Raw genomic sequence first — 8,102 nt, 5'->3', positions numbered from 1 at the left:
GGCCCGTGAGCCATGGCCGCTGAGCCTGCGCGTCCGGATCCTGTGCTCCGCAACGGGAGAGGCCCACGTACAGCAAAAAAAAAAAAAAAAAAAAATTATGGAAACCGCTCTCTGTATACCTCTCCTTTCCATATCCTAACATATGTATAACTGAAACCACTGATTTAAAAATCATTACATAGCGCTGAACTCTGCCTCCTTTATCAGTTTAAATGAATGCAACTTCCCTTTAGCATTATATTCCAAAAAATATGTAAGCCCCAATAATTTGGAGTACTAAACTAGATAATCCCCCTAAAGACACTTTTGACAGAGGTAATGCATTACATGAAAAGAGGTTTCCAGAACTTGCTGTCAGAACCTAAGCATACACGGACAACACTGACATCGGTCACTGCGCACACTGTTTTACTCTGCAGGCAGTCCTTCGCCACTGGTCAGCTTTACTAGCTCGAGTCCAGCAGGAAAGTGCATGGTGTACCAGATTCACGTGCTCTTAAGTTGCTACTGTGTTCCCTTCTTTACTGAGATGTTTTACTGAGCCAGGCTTTACCCATGACAGGTCAGCAACGTGAAAACTTTTATTGTGCTGTTCTTCAGGCTTTTTCTGAGTCAGTATCTTCTCTCTGGCTTCATCGGGTACAGAAGGATTCCACAGAGAAAAGCTAATTGCATAGGGGTCTTCTACTTTAGGTTGGTCAAATGAGCAGTGTACACCTTAACACTGTCAACTGAATATCTTTTTCGTACAGTACTGCAGCCTCTGGATTTAGGGGGCTTGCTGTATCAGTCTTGTAGAAAACTCTCCTTGCTTACATCAATACTTGCCAAATATTATTATGGACCCACCTCCATTTTGCAAATGCTTTCTTCACATCCAATTCACCTGAGGTGGAATCAACTAGCAAGTGAAAGACGGGAATATCAAACACCAAACGTGGACAGTCACCATCTGGGTACTTATCAGGGATGTAAACTGTAAACTTAAAGACACCAACTTGATAAAGTCCATGCTGTGTGAATATTACTCCAAACCACAGTAATGCAGATCAATAAGATGGCTGCACATAGACACCTGGTAGCTTCTGCTTCACAACCAAGGTAAATTCTGCAAGAAGGGAGTATTCCAGGTAGAAAGGTCTAAGAAGCATGTGTGCCATTTGTTGACTCTGTTGCTGGGCAGGAGATGAAAGCTTAGTTACGGGCAAAGCATTTTGGGGAATAGAAGGCAGCTGTTTCTTTGGAGCAGTGCATGAGGACTGGTTTTCACATCCCCTGTTAATGTCTTCTCTTCACCATCAGGTCGTTTGCATACAGAGCTTGTAGACATGACCCAGAGAGGGTTCATAATGTGTACTCCAAACAAAGAAATACAATGGTCTGTGTCATCAAACTCTTCCATCCTCAGAATTCACTTTACCTCGGTGTTTTCAATGCAGTGCTCCAGGCTGCCAAGAGCCATCGCGGCCCTATAGCATCTCTGGCCTCGGTACCAGGCCGGCCCCAGCCTACTCCCCACCAAGCCCAGCCCAAGAGAACTGACATCTTTTTTTTTTTTTTTTTTTTCAATTAGTTCCTGACCAGGAATTGAACCTGCGCCCCCTGCAGTGGAAACTCAGAGTCTTAACTACTGGACTGCCAGGGAAGTCCCGACCTCACTAAGTTTTGATAATTTTCTAGTTGCTTATACTGGGTTTCCTAGGTAGACGAAAATAATAGCAATAATTTTACCTCTTACTTTCCAATATGGATATCTCTTATTTATTCCAACTTATTGTTTTGGCTAGAATTCCTAGAAATTTATTAACTATATAATAACAGCAGGCTTCCTTATTCCTGATTATCACAGAATTAGTCTATTACTATTATATATAAAGTTGGTTCTATGTTTGAAATAGATTTCTTCTTACGTTAATAAAGCAGCCTTTTGCTTTTTAAATGACTGAAATCTCTTTAATGGAGACGGTACAAACTGGGAAGCACTGTGGCGAGTTGGAAAGCACATCCCCATCCGGAGGTGTAATCAGTTCCAGCCAATGGCTGCCATAGGGACCTGAGGTGGTCAGACTTGCTCTTTTTCCAAGAGAACGCCCAAACGTGGATTTTTAAAAGTAAAAATCTGTTGATTTTTAAAGGATGACATTATTCCACTTTTTAAAACACTATTTGGGCCACTTCTGTGAGCCAGATGCAGCCCTCAGACCACCAGTTTACAAACTCTGATGTTTAGGATTGGAAGACTCTGAAGAATTCTAAGCTGGGGGACATCAGGTTTTAGAGAGAATAATATAAGTGTAATTTTGGACGTGTTAAGCTAGAAATAAACCAGTGAAATCTTCCAGTCAGCAGTTGGAAACATGTGCCTAGAAAATCCCTTTACCTTGTTCTAAAAAGACCAAAACCTTCTATGAGGAGGTCAACATCCCTGACGGCTCTGATAAATTTGACACCACGGATATCATTCCTCTGACAGCAGCATTTGGTATATTCCAAGCTCTGCGCTAAGTGATTTATATGTGGTATCTCATTGAAACTCACACACTATGACTTAGTTACCACCGCTAGTAAGGAGGAATAAAATAGACAATAAAAGTTATCAGTATGTTCAAAGTCATTTCACATTTGAGAAACATGAATAGGATATAGGGTTACACTGAAACGCAGATCAGAAAGTACACACATGGGACTTCCCTGGTGGTCCAGTGGTTAAGAGTCTGCACTTTCACTGCAGGGGGCTTGGGTTCGATTCCTGGTCAGGGGACTAAGATCCCACATACCGTGCAGTGTGGCCAAAAGAAAGAAAAGAAAAAAGGAAAGTACACACACAAACACACTTAACATCAGTTGGCTTCTTCTTCAAGAGCTAACAAGATGTAAATATCTGGCCTTCTTTTCACAATGGGACATGGTATAGTCACCACCAACGAAAGACAGGGCAGGCTCCAAATGGGATTGTTTGGAACATGATTCCCCCACCCAGCCTGTTACGGACATAGGAAACTGGGGTGTGGATCCCATGAACCTGGGGTCAGCGCACTGTGGGACTTCTCAGGAAGAGCACTAGGGAGGAACTAGAGAGAACCAAGGAAGGCGCAAGTTGTATTCTTGTGTACAAGTGCCGGTCCAGTGAGACTCACCTAGAAATTCTGGGCACAGCAGGTTCATTGTGAGACATAAACAGGTGGGCACAGAGCCACGGTGTCTCCCCTATTCACTAGGCAGCCTCATAACCAGAAGAAGCCTTGAGGCAGAAGACAGCTGGGCTCGGCTTTCCTCATGCCCTGTAGGAAGGTTCTGGTCTAGAAGCAGTCTGCACAGCTTATTGCTGATGGCTGTCCTGACCCTTCCCGAGACAACAGCATCTAGACCTGCCCCGTCACCTGACGAGCAGGTCCATTTGATATTTCACAGGTACCAATAGGTGTGGAGGGAAGTCTCATGCCAGAAGCCTCCAGAGTTGGTGCCCTGGTTTCTGCAGTGAAACGAAGACAGATGGGTTGGAAACAGGAAGCAAAACATCCTGTACAGAATCACACAGGGAGGGGCACCCTGACAGAGCAGTTGTCTCCCAAGAGATTTGAAGCTTTAAAGAAAACAGCTCCGAGCGCCTTCTAGGAAAGGAGAATGTTTAAAGGACGCAAGGCAGTGCTTCTCCCTTTCCCTCTTGTCAAACATCATTTGCTAAACTGATTTTTAGCAAAAGTGGGTGTCTTATACTCATACTCAGAGTCTCTTTTCACAGTAAATATACCCCTAGTTCATATCTTTCTGGCCCGGGATGAATTTGACACGGTATTGAAATTGTCAAGGGAAATCAGTTGAGGAGACAGTGTCAGAAACATTGTCTGAGCTGAGAGCTTGAAGAAGTTATTTTCAAACAAAACAGCAGCCACAAAGAAGAGATGGGCAGCTGTCTGTGGGCTAGGGGGAGAGAGGGAAGCACCTAGGTGCCCCCAGCAGCAGGGTGCAAATGTGTCACAAGGAGGTGTCAGACAGTCCATGCAGAAGGATTCTGAGCTTCAGACCATCAGACATCACCCACTTCCAGACATCAAATGAGATAATTCATGTAAGAGCGCTTTGAAGATATAAACATTCAGGAGCCATAGATGTCATAATTATTGTTACTCTCATTACTAAATCAGTGGTGCTGGCCGTCTCTCTTGGGGAGGACACTTTCAGACCCGAGGTGGATGAAAAATGTCTTTAATACACATTTGGGCTCTCTTCTCTATATGTGTCAACTCCCACGTATGAGTCAGGCTATAAAATGGAGCAAGACAAGAGGGCCCTCTGTATCAATAATAACCATCTGTCAGGTCTGCAGAGGAACTCACAGTCTGCAAAGCACTTCCACTCCCATCACCTCGCATCTCCCCACCACTGTCGGGAGCTGAGTCCTCTCCCCAGGGTCAAGGACAGAACTCTTGGCCTTTCTGCTTTTGTCTCCCTGACATAAGAACTCTTGGTTTCTCTGAGGTGATCCATCTTTGGAAAAGAAAAGACAGAACAGGTGGAGGGTGCACCAGCTCATCGACTCTTTCTGTTCTGGAGGCCCCTTTATCAGAGAAAAGAATGTGTGCAGGTAACTTCTTCCTTTAGCCCACACTCATGGTCATCCAGGCATCTGGGAAACACCAGGGCTGGCCCTCCCCTTTTATTTTCACACGTCTACGTGCCCCACCAGACGGTGCACAGCTTGAGCTTATTCACTGCAGTAAGTACACTGGTTAGCACAACATCAGGCCTTAGGAAGCGTCCAACAAGAGATACTGAATGAAGGAATGAGTGAAAGGCCTTTGGCATTGCCAAATTATTCCACTGGCCAGTGGACTCCAGTATCTGGGCCCTAGATCCTTGATCTTTCCCACATGCTACAGAGGGTGCTCTTTTTGCCATTCCCGCCTTCTTCCTTCCTGGCAGAGCATGATTTGTTCTGGAATCTACCCACACTGCTTTGTGCTTCTGGATTCATCTCATGCTCAGCTCCAGAGATGGATCCTGATGAGTCCAAGCTCAACATTTCGCTTTACATGGAAATCCTTTAGAGTGCTCATTGAAATGCATATGCCTGGGCCCCATCCCTAGTGAATCAGACTCACTGGGCCTGGGAATCTGAATTTCATGGGCTCTGCACGTGATCCTTCTATTTGGGTAACTCTGGTGTGCCTCATCTAAGCTAAGTAATATGTCAGCCCCTTGGCGGTTTTATTGGTTCAGGACAACAAGACCTAATCAGACTGAAGGGAAGTGTGAACATCCTGTGGTAGAGGGAGAGGTCTCTCAAACTCTGTAGCTGGCTGTGGACAAGGAAGAATGTATGTTGTCCTGAAGGCTGCTGCCACCCTCCTGTACCCATCAGGGGCACCAGCCCAAAGATCCAGCCACCCACTCACCAGAGTTGGTAGAGAGCAGAGACAGAGACGGTGTGTCCTTGGTAACAACACTGGGACATTGAATCAACCAGCCCTGGAGCCTGTCCTAGATTAAACTTCTCATTATGTGAGATAATAAATGTCTTTACTGCATAAGCCACTGTGGGTCACGTGCTCTGCTCGCTGCTGAAAGCATCCTGATTAATTCAGCTCCTGGCAGGCAACAGCTATACACATCTGAGCTGCACACCTAAGCAGCCGACATCCAAATGGTAATAAAAATAGTGAACACGGACTGAGTTTACTGTGCCAGGCACTGTGCCGAGTGGTTTGTATCGATTATTTCAATCATTCTTCATAGCCATCCTATTAGGTAGTGAGTTACGGGCTGCCCTCATTTACAGATGAGGAAACTGAGGAAGAGAACATTTAAATAACTCATTCAAAGCCAGTGGCAGAGCCAGAATGTGAATCCAAGGAAGCTGACCCCGGAGTTTACTATCTCAAAGCCAAACTGAGATGCTGCGTGTTGAAGCCTGCTGGTGTTCGAACAGCCCCTCCGGTGGGGCTGAATTCTGTCAGTAGGATTTTACCATCTGGGACAATTTGTTCAACTCCACCAACCTAGGTACTAACCCATGCCGAAAGCATCAGCCAACAGAGAAATGCCAGCTTCCCGCTGAAAGAACAACGGCGGGGCTGGGACCCTCAGTTGGGGCTTCCGGTCAGCCTCAGAGACCTTGAATATGTCCAGTCCTCAGACACCAGAGGGAGGAGGGGCCCAAGGAAGGAGCCATTGATGATCTTTTCTATTCAGATTCTCCTGCTGTGTGAATCGTACGGCAGTACCCCAGCTGCAAATCCGGACCCATCTGCCGATTTTAAATTCACCTGAGTGGATGGGCAAGAGCAGGGGATTCAAATGACAATTGAACTTGTTCCAGTCACTTTACAGGGCTCATCTCTGTTTCCCTTATTTCTTGAAGTGGAGGAACTTCGCATCGATTTTAAAGAGGACTGCATCTTTAAAATTGAACAGAAATGAAATACCACTCTCCATATATACGATACAATACACAGACTAGGTCCAAATACATTCCAGTCTCCAGGGCCACAATACAAAGCCAATTCAATCAGCTAATGAAAGACAAAAAAAATGTCAGCCAGTTTTTGTTCTCTGTTTTTTGTTTTAATCTATGTAGATAACTAGTCTGTAGCTTTTCTTTTTCAGCTGGTTATTCTAGCAGCTAAAAGCGTAGTAGCATGTCTATTTATTTTTAAATATATATGTATATACACACAGCCACATCTGTTCCTAATATGTTCATAAATGCTTTACAGTTCTCAAAGTATATGTGATACCTTACTTGATCCCAGAACATTTATGCTGTTAACAAACACTGAATGAGATTCTGCTTTAGCCTAGGCACTGTTGGGCACTGAGACTTTGCTACCTGGAGCGGGCTACCCAGGCCAGCAGCCTCAGCATCACCTGGGAGCTCGGTAGAAACACAGCATCTCAGCCCCACCCCACCCCTGCCCACTCAGACTCTGGTGACTCCATTGCACTGCTCTAGAGCAGCGGTCCCCAAACTTTTGGGCACGAGGGACCGGTTTCACGGAAGACAATTTTTCCCCAGATGGAGGAGTGATGGTTCAGGCTGTAATGTGAGTGATGGGGAGCGGCAGAGGAAGCTTCGCTCGCCCGCTGCTCACCTCCTGCTGTGCGGCCCGGTTCCTAACAGGCTGCGGACCAGTAGCGGTTCATGGCCCAGGGATTGGATAAGATGACAAATAAAACATAGTCCTTGTCCTCAAGGAGCTCAGAAACTAGAGGAAGAGAGGAACACAAAATCGGGGAATCACAATCCAGCGTGCCAGTTGCCGTGAGAGAATCAAGCTCAGCGGGTGCTGGGAGCCCAGAGGAGGGTGTGCTGGCCCTGGGAGGTCAGGCAAGGCTCCTGGCAGGAAGTGATCTTGAGCTGGCCACAGTGGAGTGGGGGAGACACCCTCCCAAGAAGGTATGGGAGACGGTTCACACAGAAGAGGGGCCCCTGTGGAGAGAGTGAAGCTGTCTGGGATGGTCTCCACATCCAAAGCCTTATTGGAAAACACTGGCAATGCTATTCTTTAGGCATCAGTGGCCTTCGCATACCACAGATGAAGAGGGGACTTTGTTTGCACCTCTGAATCTGGAAAGCATGGATGGGTAGCTGTGGAAGATGAGGCTGTGTGTTCAGCAACAGAGATGTGATCCCTGTGATATGCCATAATGTTTTCATTTTCACTTAGTACAATTTAGTTTGCATGTGCTCCTTGGGTAATCCATCATCCAGCCTTAAGAGCATGCAGGGACATCTGAGTCCCCTACATAAGAAGAAAATGAAAGAAAAATGTCTCTCTCTTTTATTTTTATTTTTTAATTAATTGTTATTGGAGTATAGTTGCCTTACAATGTTGTGCTAGTTTCTGCTGTACAGCACAGTGAATCAGCTATACGTATACATATATCCCCTCTTTTTTGGATTTCCTTCCCATTTAGGTCACTGCAGAACACTGAGTACAGTCCCCTGTGCTATACAGCAGGTTCTCGTTAGTTAACTATTTTATACATAGCAGTGTATATATGTCGATCCCAATCTCCCAATCCATCCCACTCCCACTTCCCCATCTGGTATCCATACATCTGTTCTCTACATCTGTGTCTCTATTTCTGCTTTGAAAAAT

At 45.5% G+C, this 8,102-nt stretch overlaps 1 pseudogene; it reads right to left on the bottom strand.

The window, feature by feature from the left end:
• Positions 1-496: 496 nt before the first annotated feature.
• LOC132487637 (AKT-interacting protein-like) lies at positions 497-1,348 on the bottom strand (annotated as a pseudogene).
• Between the last annotated feature and the right edge of the window lie 6,754 nt (positions 1,349-8,102).

This window comes from Mesoplodon densirostris, chromosome 4 (genome assembly GCF_025265405.1).
Source record: "Mesoplodon densirostris isolate mMesDen1 chromosome 4, mMesDen1 primary haplotype, whole genome shotgun sequence".
Taxonomy (NCBI): domain Eukaryota; kingdom Metazoa; phylum Chordata; class Mammalia; order Artiodactyla; family Ziphiidae; genus Mesoplodon; species Mesoplodon densirostris.
Note: the sequence above shows the minus strand (reverse complement) of the source record. Positions and strands in the feature narration are given on the sequence as shown.